This window comes from Hemibagrus wyckioides, unplaced genomic scaffold (genome assembly GCF_019097595.1).
Source record: "Hemibagrus wyckioides isolate EC202008001 unplaced genomic scaffold, SWU_Hwy_1.0 Contig9, whole genome shotgun sequence".
NCBI lineage: Eukaryota > Metazoa > Chordata > Actinopteri > Siluriformes > Bagridae > Hemibagrus > Hemibagrus wyckioides.
In genome coordinates, this window is record NW_026690811.1 from 268,315 (window position 1) to 282,941 (window position 14,627).

At 39.4% G+C, this 14,627-nt stretch overlaps 1 long non-coding RNA gene and 1 other non-coding gene across 2 annotated transcripts; one reads left to right on the top strand and one right to left on the bottom strand.

The window, feature by feature from the left end:
• The first annotated feature begins 8,109 nt into the window (after nucleotides 1-8,109).
• Nucleotides 8,110-8,814, top strand: LOC131350716 (uncharacterized). The gene is made up of 3 exons (XR_009204302.1): nucleotides 8,110-8,189; nucleotides 8,326-8,424; nucleotides 8,526-8,814. It is a non-coding gene; the product is annotated as an uncharacterized LOC131350716 (long non-coding RNA).
• A 4,057-nt stretch (nucleotides 8,815-12,871) lies between these two features.
• On the bottom strand, nucleotides 12,872-12,943 carry trnae-uuc (transfer RNA glutamic acid (anticodon UUC)). The gene has a single exon. It is a non-coding gene; the product is annotated as a tRNA-Glu (tRNA).
• Nucleotides 12,944-14,627: the final 1,684 nt, after the last annotated feature.

A 14,627-nucleotide genomic window follows, 5' to 3' on the forward strand; every position in this document is an offset into this window, starting at 1 on the left:
GTTCAGCTCACCAGCACTGAGGGGCTGTGAAAAGTAGAAGATGAGGATCATCAGTGTTTTTTATCATAGCAGTTTCACACTAACACTTTCAAACATTCTGTCACTTGGAAAATCCAGAGATCAGATTTAGTAAATAAATGACAGGTTTGGTTACCAGAACAACAGCTGAAGATGTGGAGTGAGTTTCTGTGGTTAGCTGCAGCAGGATTGGCTCAACAACCTTAAGACACACACACACACACAGACACACACAGACACACACAGACACACACAGACACACACACACACACACACACACACACACACACACACACACACTTAGACAAAAGCAGCCTACACGTTTCAAATGTAGTTAAAATATTTTACTGACACATACCTGGAGGACTGAGGGAGTATCTGACGATTCTCCCAGCAAATCCACAGCTTCTCCAATAAATTAGTTTCATGTAAGTTTAATTACAACTAATATTTTCTGTTAAATGTAAAACATTAAAATGGCCAAATTTATAAGGTAGTAGAGAGAGAGAGAGAGAGAGAGAGAGAGAGAGAGAGAGAGAGACCTTGTAAATTTTTCTCTCCTTTCTTTCTAATGCTTAAAAGTTAATAAACCTGTGAGTTAGTTAGCTAGTTAATTTGTGAAGAAACAGACTAATTGTAGCATTAGTAGCTTGTGTAAATTCACTGTACATGTGACTGATTAAACTCTCTAAATCCTCAAGTCCAGGCATCCTGATGAACTCCACCTCCCCATCAGGATCCACACGCTGCCGTCTACTCAGAGGGGCTTCTTGATTGCCATCCTCTTCGTCCCACCTCCTCCTTATGCCCTGGCGTGGGACAGGAGTTATCATTGTGGCAGGAGCATAGTACATACCAGCCACAATGTTGTGGATGTCGATATTGAAATAAGGCTGGGGCAAAGGAACTGTTGAAGGCTGTGGACTCCCTGAAGGTGGTGGCCTCCTCAAAGGGGATGGGGTTTTATTTTAATAGCACTGTGTATGTTTTATACAGCAGGAAAGCCTCACTATCAAAACAAGAAGTATTTACACAAGTTATATTACTGTAATCTTCCTATAACACTGCATTAAAAACTCAGTATTTACATTTTAGCTGCATTTATAGGTGTTATACAGGGCTCTTCCAGTATCACGGCTTCACTGTTAGTCACACTGTGCACTTATTTCAATGCTTAAAAATATCTTCCCCCAAAAAATGCAGATTAAAATACATTTCTATTACAGTCTATTACTTTAGCACTTTCTTACTCCAGTGGTTCACATCCCCTTTGAGTCCAATTGTGTCTCCTCTCAAAAATTCGCCCTTTATCGTAAATTACACTACTCCTAACTATTTTATTCACGACAGCTAGAAACAAAACCTTGCTGAACAGAATTGAAACAAACAGCTTGATATTTTTGCCTAAGCTGCACTCTACATTGCCACACTAGCTCCATTTATTTGTACCGATTGGTTTTGTTCAGCTAGCTGCCTTTCCTCACAGCCCCTTTCTCTCTCCGCTTTAACAACTCGACAAACACGGACAATGAAAAATCCTTAAAATAATAAGTTACTTCATGTTATTGTAAGTATTTTAACTTATTCTATTCACTCCATCAAAAAAAAAACCATAAACACTGAAAAACAATTACTTAGCTACATGCTAACTAGCCGTCTAGCTAATCTTTGCTAATACTCCTCGGCTTGACTTAGTAAACTTTAACAAACGTTAAGTAAACATTGGGACTTTTATGAAAAGCTGATGTTAACATATCTGAAAACATCAACACTGTTTTCTTCTTCCCTGCTCGTTTCACTGGAGTCTGCCATTTTGTCCGCTAGCTTTAGCATACTGATCGGGTACGTAAAGCGATTAGCCGAATAAAGATTAGCCGAACAGAATTTCTCAAAACCATCTAATCATATAAAACGATATTCCTGATAGCGGTTTTTTGTAATAACGCGGTGTTTAAAAGACTTTATACTTAAGTGAAAAAGAGGAAACTCAGTAACTCACCGTTCCAGGGGTCGTACAGTCCGCTCCATCCGGGCTCGGGATCCACATCCGGGTGCTGAGGCTCGGCTCCTCCCCCGAAGTTCATCATCGCTGCGCTGTAGAGTCGGTGTAGGAGTCAAATCCAGTAGTGGAGTACAGAGAAATCCGAAACAGGGGTGTAGCAAAAATGCCAAAAGATAATCCAAATCTTGCGACCTTCAGAACCAGTATAAACCAACACTAACTAGTATAAAACAGCACTAACTAGTATAAACCAGCACTAACTAGTATAAACCAGCACTAACTAGTATAAACCAGTATAAACCAGCACTAACTAGTATAAACCAGCACTAACTAGTATAAACCAGCACTAACTAGTAACAAAATTCAATAATGAATAAATAATAATAATAATCATAATAATAAGCTGAAATGTCCGGGAAGCCCAGGGAGTGAAGCATAGCTGAAGTTTAAGGCAGCATGTAGCTGTACAGTTAGAATTCAAGCTGTAGGACCAGTTTAAAGACGATACGACCTTAAAAAAAAAAAAAAACTCCTGTTTACGGCATCTACCGAAAACCTCCGAGAAAAACCGAACTGTACGGAAACCAGGAAGTGAAGTCCGTAAAAAATGCATTTACAAATTATATATTTTACATTTTATAATTTGCTCCTGCTGAACACACTCAGTGTCCTCAAGGTAGGATGATCTTTATCCTTTAATGCCACACTGTTTCTACAATAAATCATGTTAAAGTGACAGTGTTACAGTCTAATGTTATGTAGCACACAAGACACCTCATCTTGCCGTGAATTAGCCTAATGCTAGTTACCGTGCTAGCGAACCTGGCTACTGGTTTAAACTACACAATAAAATCATTAAGCTCGGTTTAAGAATTTATTTTATTTCCACAATGAAATATTTACCCCATTAGAAGTCCATTCTTAACAACCCCTTCTCCTGGTTTTAATAAAATAAATCGTGCTTAGCTTTGTGATTCAGCAGCTAGCGCGCTAACGGACTTTAGCCGATTTTTAGTGATTTCAATGACAGTGTAATATTTGGACTAATCATATCTACCGAGAGAACTTGTATATTTGTTGTAATTATTTAACACTTTATTGGTTATATTAATGTGAATATGATATTTCTCCTAATAATAGTTCACCTGTTAGTGAACATGCTGCTGCTTTAAATTACACACTAAAATCCTGAACCGAGTTGATGAGCTCGGGTAACGAGAATTTAGTTTATTTCCATAATATAATATTTACCCATTTAAAAGGTGACTTTTCACACCCCTGAGTACTGGTTTTACACTAAATCATGACTAGACTAGTGATTTAGTCAGGTCTAAAGGACTTAGTTACAGATGTATGTTATCTACCTAGAGAACTTCGCTAATCATTTCATTTACACAGTTAGCATCATGCTAATTATCGTGCTAGCGAACTCGGCTACTGGTTTAAATGACACAATAAAATCCTTAAGCTTGGTCAAGAATTTATTTTATTTCCGCAATGAAATATTGACCCTGTTAGTAGGTCACTTTTAACAACCCTGACTACTGGTTTTACACTAAATCATGATTAGCCTTGTGATCCGCTAGCTAGCGCGCTAGCGGACTTTAGCCGATTTTTACCGTTTTAAATTACACTGTAATAGTTGGACTAATTATATCTACATGTCTATTTGTTGTAATTTGTACACATTTTATCGGTAAATATAATATAAATATAATGTTTAGCCTAATGTTAGTTAAGCTGCTAGTGAACTTGGCTGTTGTTTTACATTACACACTAAAATCCTGAACGAGTTGATGAGCTTGACCAACGAGAATTTCATTTATTTCCACAATATAATACTCATCCCCATTAAAAAGTCACTTTTAACAACCTTGACTACTGGTTTTATACTAAATCATACTTAGACTACTGATTAATCAGCTCTCGCGCTAAAGGGCATGGTTACAGATGTACACCGATCAGCCATAACATTATGACCACCGACAGGTGAAGTGAATAAGACTGATGATCTCCTCATCATGGCACCTGTTAGTGTGTGGGATATATTAGACAGCAGGTGAACATTTTGTCCTCATAGTTGATGTGTTAAAAGCAGGAAAAATGGGAAAGTGTAAGGATTTGAGCGAGTTTGACAAATGGTGATGGCTGCACGACTGGATCAGAGCATCTCCAAAACTGCAGCTCTTGTGGGATGTTCCCGGTCTGCAGTGGTCAGTATCTATCAAACGTGGTCCAAAGCAGGAACGGTGGTGAACCGGTGACAGGGTCATGGGCGGCCAAGGCTCACTGATGCACGTGGAGAGTGAAGGCTGGCCCATGTGGTCCGATCCACAAGACGAGCTACTGTTGCCCAAATTGCTGAAGAATTTAATGCTGGTTCTGATAGGTGAAGGTGTCCGAATACACAGTAAATCACGGTTTGTTACTTATGGGACTGCATAGTCAGGGCGCCCATGTTGACCCCTGTGCACCACTGAAAGCACCAACAATGGGCACGTGAGCATCAGAACTGGACCACGAAGCAATGGAAGAAGGTGACCTGGTCTGATAAATCAAGTTTTCTTTAACATGGCGTGGATGGACGGGTGTGTGTGCACATGGCACCAGGATGCACTATGGGAAGAGGGCAAGCTGGCGGAGGCAGTGTCATGCTTTGGGCAATGTTTTGCTGGGAAACCTTTTGGTCCTGCCATCCATATGGATGTTGCTTTGACATGAACCACCTACCTAAGCATTGTTGCAGGCCATCTACACCCTTTCATGGTAACGGTATTTCCTGATGTCTGTGGCCTCTTTCAGCAGGATGATGCACCGTGCCCCAAAGCAAAAATGGATCAGGAATGGTTTGATGACCACAACAATGAGAATGAGGTGTTGACTTGGCTTCCAAATTCCCCAGATCTCAATCCAGTCGAGCATCTGTGGGATGTGCTGGACAACCAAGTCCAATCCATGGAGGCCCCACCTCGCAACTTCCAGGACTTAAAGGATCTGCTGCTAACATCTTGGTGCCAGATACCACAGCACACCTTCAGGGATCTAGTGGAGTCCATGCCTTGATAGTCAGGGCTGTTTTGGCAGCAAAAAGGGGACCAACAGCATATTAGGCAGGTGGTCATAATGTTATGGCTGAGCAGTGTATGGTATCTACCTAGAGAACTTCACTAATTGTTTCATTTCCACAATATCATAGTGGGTATAAAGGTTTTAATAATTATACAGTATAATATTTTTTATAGATTTGGGTGGTGGACAGGGGCAGGAGGTTTTAGAGAGTTTAATCAGGTCACATGTACAGTGAATTTACACAATCTGACTGCTACAATTTTTCTGTTTCTTCACAAGTTAACTAATTATCAAACTCACTGCTTTATTAACTTTTATGCATTAATAGGAAAGTTTGATATTGTGTAATTGAAGAGTCATAATTCTGAGTCACAGAAAAATAATCTATTGCAGAGCCTGTGGATGTGCTGGAGGAATCAGCAGATACTCCCTCTGTCCTCCAGGTATGTGTCAGTTAAATAGTAATATTTTAACTTCATTTAAAACCTACAGGCCACTTTTTTCTAAGTGTGTGTGTGTGTGTTTGTTTGTGTGTGTGTGTTTGTGTGTGTGTGTGTTAAGGTCATTGAGCCAATCCTGCAGCTGCTGCCCACCGAACCACACGAAGAACCTTCAGCTGTCATTCTGGTAAGAAAATCCTTCATTTATTTCCTAAAGCCAATCAATGGATTTTACAAGGTTGTTTTTACTGTAAAGAATGTTAGTATAAATCTGATATGATAAGAAGCACTTATGATCTTCATGCTCTACATTTCACAGCCGCTCGATGCTGATGAGCCGGACAGTGCCTGCCGTGATGTTCAGTGTGTGTCTGTAGTCTCCTCCCTCTCCCAGGTATTCTACACTGCTGTAACTGAGATACAAACACACAAACATCCTTCTTTACAAGATCTAATGTTAAGTTTTGTTTCTCTATTTCTGGCCAGTGGACATAAGCAGAGACATGATTGGAATGATGAGGGGTCCAGAGAGTCGGCTCTGCTGGTTTGAAAGCGCAGAGACACACTGCTTGACTCGCGAGGTAATCACAGTCTTTATTACTCTGATGAAGAGAATGGACATTTTTCAACTGACATGATTTTTAGAAGAGCACTTTTGTGAAATGTGGTTGTAGATCTTGAGTTTCATCTAATTGTCTTTTACAGGGATTCCCTTATTATACCAGTGATAAGGAGAGTTTCACTGGCATTCAGGTAAGGGATTATTCATTGTGGCATCACAAAATGTTATGAACTGCAGTGACTAATTGTGTTTGTGTGTTTTAAGTTTGTTGAGCCGAACATCCAGCTGCTGCCCACAGAACAACCTCAAGACCCTTCACCTGTTTTTCTGTTTATTTCTAAGTGACAGAATATTAGTATGAAACTGCTGTGATCAGAAGCACTCATGATCTTCCTGCTCTACTTTTCACAGCCGCTCGATGCTGGTGAGCTGATCAGCGCTTGGTGTAATATTCAGTTCCTCTCTGCACAGGCCTCCATCTCCCAGTTCAAGGTATTCTACAGTGCAGCAGCTGAGATACAAACACACAAACACCCGTCTTTACAAGTTCTAATGTTTAGTTTTGTTTCTCTATTTTCAGTCAGTGGAAATGAAAACATACTTCCTGGGGATGATAAGGGGCCCACAGAGCCGTCTTTGTTGGTTTAAATCCACCAAGACGAGCAGCTTGAATCACATGGTAATCACAGACTTAATTACTCTGAGGAAGAGAATTGACCTTGATGATTATTAGACGCTCACGTTTGTGAAATAGATCTTGAGTTTCAGCTTTTTGTCATTTGCAGGGATTCCCTTATGAGTCCTCCATAGAGAACTGTTTCACTGGCATACAGGTAAGGGATTATTCGTTGTGGCATCACAAAACTTTTGTTAATTGCAGTGACTAATTGTGTTCACTTTAATTTGTTCTCTTAAGGCTGAATCTGGGAGGGTTACAGAGTTCATCTCCTGTAACCGAATGGAGACATCATTCGTCGTGCCACATTATTTTGTGGTAAATTTATTGCACTGTCATGAAGTGTATCTTGTAGTTAGTAACTTTTAGAATTTTGTCAGTTGTGCTTTTATTTGTCTTCAGTGTGGATATTTTTTTTATTCAACAGCAAACCATTACAACGGTAACCTGCACTTTGCTGTATGTGGCTGAAGATGGACAGATGTTCACCTCCACTTGGGACTATGATCACAACGACTGTGAGGTAATTCAGACTTTCAGACCTGATGTGTATCTACATATGCTGCTATTCCCCTGATTCGGATACTGTAAAATTTACTGTGTGAGTTTTAATGATTTAATGATTTGGCTTGCAGGAGAGTGAGGAGCGCCTTAACCCAGAGGAGTTGGAGGTGCCCTTTATTTGGTACGATCCTCTTCACTCTTTAATGATGTAACAGTGTATTGTATGTTTAATATACACTAAACATTTACATCTCTTGTTTCTTAGCTGCCATCTTTCAGACAGAGGGGTGACTGAAATCGGCCTGAAGGTGCCCGCGCTTCGTGAGGCGTTTGCTGTGAGTAAAACCTTTATTCAGCTGCTGTTACTGCGCAGGTAAAGTCCACTCTGCTTTAACTTTTATATTGTGTGCTGTCTTATATTCAGACTCTGCTTGCCAGCATCCACAAGCAGAACTTCTTGTTCATGGCTGGAAAGAAGATCGTCATGCGACTGGCAGCAGCTAACAACCAGGTGACTTCAGAATGATGAAAGACTGTATCATTTTTGTGATGGAAATAATTTCAGTTTCTCAGCCATAGCCAAAGTGAGTTACAGAGATTTTTTCGTTTGCTTTAACAGGATGCAGTTGGTGTGCAGTTGGCCTACGAGACCCTGATTCGATTCCTGAGGACGCCTTCCAATCAGGAATCGATTAAAGCAGAGCTCAGCTCCTGTGTAAGCTAATAAACGCCTGTGTGAAATGACAGATGTTTAAAGATAACAGATTTTGCTAATATAGAAAACAGGACTCCAATATGTAAAGCTAATTTATTTTTGTATCTTTTCTACTCTGTGCAGGACCACCACTACAACTTCCTGGATGTTTTTTTGAGCTGATTTTCTTCAGCTACTTTATAAATGGCTCAAAACCTCAGCCAGTAAGTGTCTTATCAGGAGATTTCTAAGCAATGTTTGAGTTTCAGAACATGGTCTATTTGATCTGGTTTTCTTTTTCCATATTTTTTAAACCTGATAAGACATGGCATTAATGAAGCTTGTCTTTCTTTCCAAAAGTTTAAGGGAGGTTTCTTGGAGCGCCTGCTTGCGCTCTTCAGCATGTGGGACGTGGACGTGTGGGAGCCTGCAGCAGAGCTGTACTTCACAGTGCTTATTGTAAGTGTTGAATATCTTCTGATGCCACGATCCACAAATTCTCAGGATTGTATCTTAAACTCAGTGACACTATGTTGGATGTGTGTGGAATTTGTCAATAGGATTACCTTACAGAGCTTGCTGAAGTACTCTTCACTCAGCCTCTGGAGCTCTACAGTGACCCAGCAGCCTTAGCCACCACAGTTCAGCGACTCCTCAAGCTGCACGTCCAGCTGATGATGGACATTTTGGAGGAGCTCTGAGCAATGTCTTTCCCCTTACCCACTTCATCTTTTCTTCCTCTGTTTCATTTCATCTTCTTTTCTCTCACTTCTTTTTCCTACATTGCTCAGGCTCCACACGTAAGTATGAAATCATTTTATTTCTATTTTTGATCAACTTAATATTTAAAAAATCTCTTTTCTTTCCTACAGGTTTGTACAGTGAACCCCAGGACCTGAAGAAGGGCTTAACCTTAGCATTTAAGATCCCTCGTCCCTTAATAATCATCCCTTATTAATCTATCTCTCTGTTCCTATCCCACTCCCCCTATTCCCATCAATAGCCTATAGATTGTAAATACATATATAGAATTGTTTAGAAATAAACTTATTTGTATACTTCTTATAGACTTTGCTTAAATAAATGTTTATATTTGTTCCTATTGCGGTCTCATTCTGATTATTTTTAGCCATCAGTATATGTATAAAAGTTTCCTTTAAACGCAACACAAACTGAATTTTTCACTCATATACAGATCATTTTTACAGAATTTCACAACCTTTAAATGGTTTACTAAAATGTGAAAAATAACAAATATATTATATATTTGTTATTATATTATATTCAGTGTTGGGGAAAGTTACTTTTAAAAGTAATGCGTTACAATATTGTGTTACTCCCTAAAAATGTAACAAATTGCATTACTTAGTTATTTTTTATAAAAAGTAATGTTACGTTACTTTTGCGATACTTTTTCTTAAATTTGACCAGTAGACTCGTTCTCTTTTCATTTTATACACATAGAAACCTATATGTGTTACATTACAAAGTAAACTCACAGTCCAAGTTAATAAAGACATTAAAGAGTGCAATATAGTCTTCCTAAAGTCATTCTAAAATTAGATCAATCTGCAAATGTTTTCTTCAGGTCTGCCTCCATTAATACTGACATACATGGTTTGTTTATGTAAACTAATGTTAAATAATATCATTTAAGGGGACCATAATGTAAAGCATTATTGATTGAGACATTTCCCATATGAGTAACATAGTTATTCTACCATAATTTAAATCATATCTAAGGCTGGGTTTGATTAGGAGTGGGATTATTAGATAGATGAATTCAGACCCTCGGTGTGAAACATCACCCCCTGGACACAGGTGGACACAACGTCCCTCATTTATTCCAAGTGTAGGGTGGCTTGAGTTCAGACACCATTAGTCAGGTGTGACAGCATTAATCATACTGCAGAATTCCTCTTCACTAAACAGCTTACGAGACAGATACCCCCTGCTGAAGAAATCTGTTTGCTTCACTTTTGTTCAGTCACACAGGACAGCTGTTCTAACTGTTAGATAAGCTTTATTAACTCCACTGATCAAAATGTTTGCTTCCAGTTCCCTTTTAGTCCTACTGCCAACACCATTTTTCCATTTTCAGACAGTTCACATTTATCTATGACAAGAAGCAAGATATGCCACAAATGATCTAAAACCACACCATCAGACTGAGCTTTGTCCAGCAACTTCCATGTACATTAGTGTCTTAAAAATCAATTTCAGCCACAGCAGTATGTCAGAGCTTGAGATGCATTTCCTCAAAACACCTGGAATCAGTTATAAATGTTGCCTGCACAGACAAAACAAGGACATTTTAAGACACATTGAGGCCATTTCTGTCATAAATGAACACACTTAAATTAATACACTAGCCTTCAAAATAAGGAATGTACAAAACAGAAAAGAAATATATAAAAGCTGGACACTTTATAGCCTTGCTAAGGCCATAATAAAATATATAGTGGGGTCCAAATGTCTGAGACCACTAGTAAAAATGCTTCTTTTTGGCATTTTTTTCTAATTTAATACATTAGGTCATCAACATCATCAAGCACAATTTTCTCTTCCAGCACCACAGCTATACTTCTTGTGTTTGGGTTGGTTATTGCCACATCTTCAACAAAACTGAGGATATCTACTTTGAGTCCCTTAGTGCAGGTTTCCTTCTGGACTGTGTCCTACAGAGACAACAAACTATGGGTCAAAATCAATACAGGACAAAGATAAGAAAAAGAAGAAGTGTCTTGCTCAAGGGTACAATCAATGTTTTGTGCTGGGACTTGAACACACAACCTTCTTATCAGAGACTCAAAGCCATCACTACAGCTAGCTTGCACTGCTTCACTGGAATCTTTAAGTGCCATTAATTCAGTGGGAGAAATAGCTGAATCAATGCAAACTAGTTATGGTGTTGCTCTGGCATGGTTGTAATGGCTCAGTGACAGAAGGCTTGATCAGAAGGTTGTGTTCAAATTCCAGCACACTTCCAAGCAGCATTGGTTGAGTAAGACCCTTATCTTTCAGCTTAGTTGTATCCTACATCAGTCAAATGAGCAAGTGTGCTGGGTTATGTGTCATTTTATGCAACATTAAGATATTACAGCACTTTACTGACGACCCAAATTGTCAGTCAACTGCTGTAAAATTTAGAGCATTTTGGTTTCTTATGTTCACTAATCATTAAAATATTTAACACACTTACATTTTTTGTTTTAAGGCGAGTCGTTTGGGTTGTAGTCTATACACTCCCAATAGCACATTCTGAATGTCCTTAAAATGCAATTTGAGAAAGGATAGCATTCTCACAAACGTCTCCACAGGCCAGCCATGTTAGACATGACGGATAAGATAAAAAATATTACCAGATACGTTCTCAGTAGATTGTCCTCCTTTTCTCTCAGAAACAAGGGAAGGCCACAAAGTGCTGCAGATTTCCTGTGTGTCAGGATAGCAGTGGTCTAAAACACAAATAGGAAGCAGGAAAAACATGGACAAAGTAAATGGCTTTTACTACAGCTAACATTTGTAGTATGCAGTTATGTTTTTTAAAACCTCACAATTTGAAGTAAACTGATGTTGTTACCCGTTCATCAAGTCTGTCTAGGAGTATTTGAATTTCTCCTCCCAAGGCTCCACTTCTTGATCTATAGAGCTTGATCAATCGTGGTGCAAGTGAGTCCAAGTAACTAAGAAAGATCTGCCTGAGATCAACTCGAGTAACTCTGTAGAATTCTGCATATATCTGCAAAAAATAGAAATAGTTCAAATTCACTACTCTAATGTTATGTTTGGGGATGAAAACATGCACTAAAATAAACTGCTGTAAAAATATATCAGATGATTTTTTTTTTTTTCAACTTTTGTTTGCATAAATCTGTTAATCAACCTCAGTTCTGATCAAAACTACTAAATGTTCAAAAACATCCAGGATTTTAACTCTTTAATTGCCAAGTTCATAAATGATGTCACTGATTTGGGGAAAAAACAATATATAAAGTAATTGTGGACTGGATATTTTTTTTACTTTTTATCACAGTCTTGGACATGTCAAAGATTAGTAACAACATTAGCTCTGATGCATTTTTAGTTTTTTTTGCAGCATCAGATTAAATTTTTTCTCCCTAATTTACTGTTGGTGGCTGTTTTTGCCCCATAGACTTCCATTATAACCACATTTTTTGTCTGCACAGCCATGACACTATATAATCATGCATTCTTGATTGTTGCTGGTTTTCCCTGTTGGGAAGAGGTAAAATTTGTGATTTTTACTGTTGATGACCATGTGGCACCGTTAACCCTTTAGATAGGCCTGAGCAAAGAAAGCTTAGTTTCTGGCTTTTGTGTGTGTGTGTGTGTGTGTGTGTGAGAAAGTGAGAGAGACCACCCACCCTGGTGCAGAACACCATGGTCGTGAGTTATATTCCGAAATGGGGGAGGAATGTGATCCTCATCAGCACAAGGCACCGCGAGGCAGTGGTGACAATGTTCATAAATCTGATGCAGAGTAGATTTTTTACAGAAAAAATGGAAAAGTGTATCGCTGAAGGATTTTAAGGTAGTTTCAAACTGGCTTTACCATCAAAAAAAGACAAGCATTTCATACACAGGCCATACATAGGTTTAGTCTGTACTTCTCACCATCCAAAGGCCACAGGTGCAGAAATACACTTTGTTTTTGTGTACTCCATGTAGTTGTGAGGGCTGAGGTACATATTTTGATTTTCTCAGACACATCAAGGTTAGTGTGCAAAGGTCTCTCTCTAACTTTCACACACACCCACATGATAACAACTACTGCTGAACAACAAAAGCTAGATTTCAGTTCACCACCAGGTTCCTGGCCGTTATTAACTGAACGATTTGGTGAACTCCTCGCCAGTTCTGCGGACAATCCAATAAAGTCACGTTCCCATACCGGGAGTCGAACCCGGGCCGCCTGGGTGAAAACCAGGAATCCTGACCGCTAGACCATATGGGAGGGTTCCCCAGGAGAGTTGAGATCGGCATTTTACTCGACCACCAAGCAGTTTGAGCTCCAGCGCGGTATCATCCAGAGCTTTGCATGGGAACCTTGCATTGCAGAGCACAAAATCGGCCAGCGCTGACCGAACATTCAGCTACTCGAGCTGTCACTCCAGCGGAAGATCAGCCACTAGACAGAGCGTGGGCTGGTGTTCCTGGTGCAGAAAGCCAGCATACCTCCTAGTACAGGACTCTCCGCATTTCAGGGATTGTGGGAGGTGTTACTCTGCCAGCAATTCGGCAGCTGGAGTCTGTGGCACACCTCTGGGCTCTTAAAAGGCAGCCGAGCCAGCCAGGAGTCGAACCTAGAATCTTAAGGGGAGCGGGGTCCTACCTGCTTATGTTTTTCAAGTGACAAATGGCCAAAAGCCATGCCTAGCATTCAACGGTGATGTGGAAAAGCCAATGCCGTGACCCAGATTCGAACCGGGGTTTCTGCGGCCACAACACAGAGTTCTAACCACTATACGATCGCGGCACCCCACACACCTGGGCTAGCCGGAGAAAGGAGCTGCTACATGTTGTGATATGGGTTCTGGCGCCCCTCTGGCCTGGTGCAGTGGCTTTTGATTTAGACATGATTGGAATAGTTGTAATCTTTTTTGACACTATATCGAGAGACGATCTGATTCATACCCAAATGATACCTTCTGTGATTTTTAAATAAAAAAAAAACAACAAATAAATTAAAAAATCCTGCAACCCGGATACACTACATGATTAGTTCTATTGACACTGGGACTGACACTCACAGACACCGAGAGAGAAAATAAGCCAAAAGAGAGTTCTCCTCAGTTCATCAAGAAGCTTAAGAACGATTTAAGTTGAAGAGGTCAATGGTACTGTGACTTTGGTTATGTAACGTTTTGCGCAGTGAATCGAAATGAACACAACACCAACATGCTGCTGGCTGCAATCAGTGATCGTTTTCGGATTCCGTTGAGGAAGCGTTCCCGGCCGTTATTAACTGAGCGATTTGGTGAACTCCTCGCCAGTTCTGTGGGTAATCCAATAAAGTCACGTTTAACGGTAACATTATTAGCTAGATGGCATATTCTTCTGCTATGGAAACAAATTCTCCCTCCATCTTTTGATGACTGGCAGTAAGATGTTATGAGCTTCATTCATTTGGATAAAATTAGGTACACAATAAAGGGCAATACTGCCATATTTTCTGAAACTTGGGGCCATTAATTTTTATTTTTTTCTGATTATGTGAATTCTTCTTTTATAGTTGGTCAGTCTAATCATTAGGATGTCCTTATAATTGTGGCTTGATCAAGTATATGCACTGTGTATACATAATTTATATTAATGTTTTGTTTGCTGATGTAAACGATTGTGATTATATTTAGTTAGTTAGTTAGTTAGTTAGTTAGTCTCTAAACTCAAACTCAGTTTCTTCTGTACATATTTGACATACACTATTTTTTGCTTTGTATAACTGTATATATATAATCAGAAAGAGGACATTCTTTAAAAAAGAGAGATTTGATTTGCAATCTGAACTGCTATCAGGTCCATGCTGAACACCTTCTGACCAATCCAAATCAAGTATAAATTTTAATCTCAATACTGCACATAATTATCAAATAAAAGTCTATCAAGCTGTTATCCAAAAGTCTGAAATAATGTTTCTC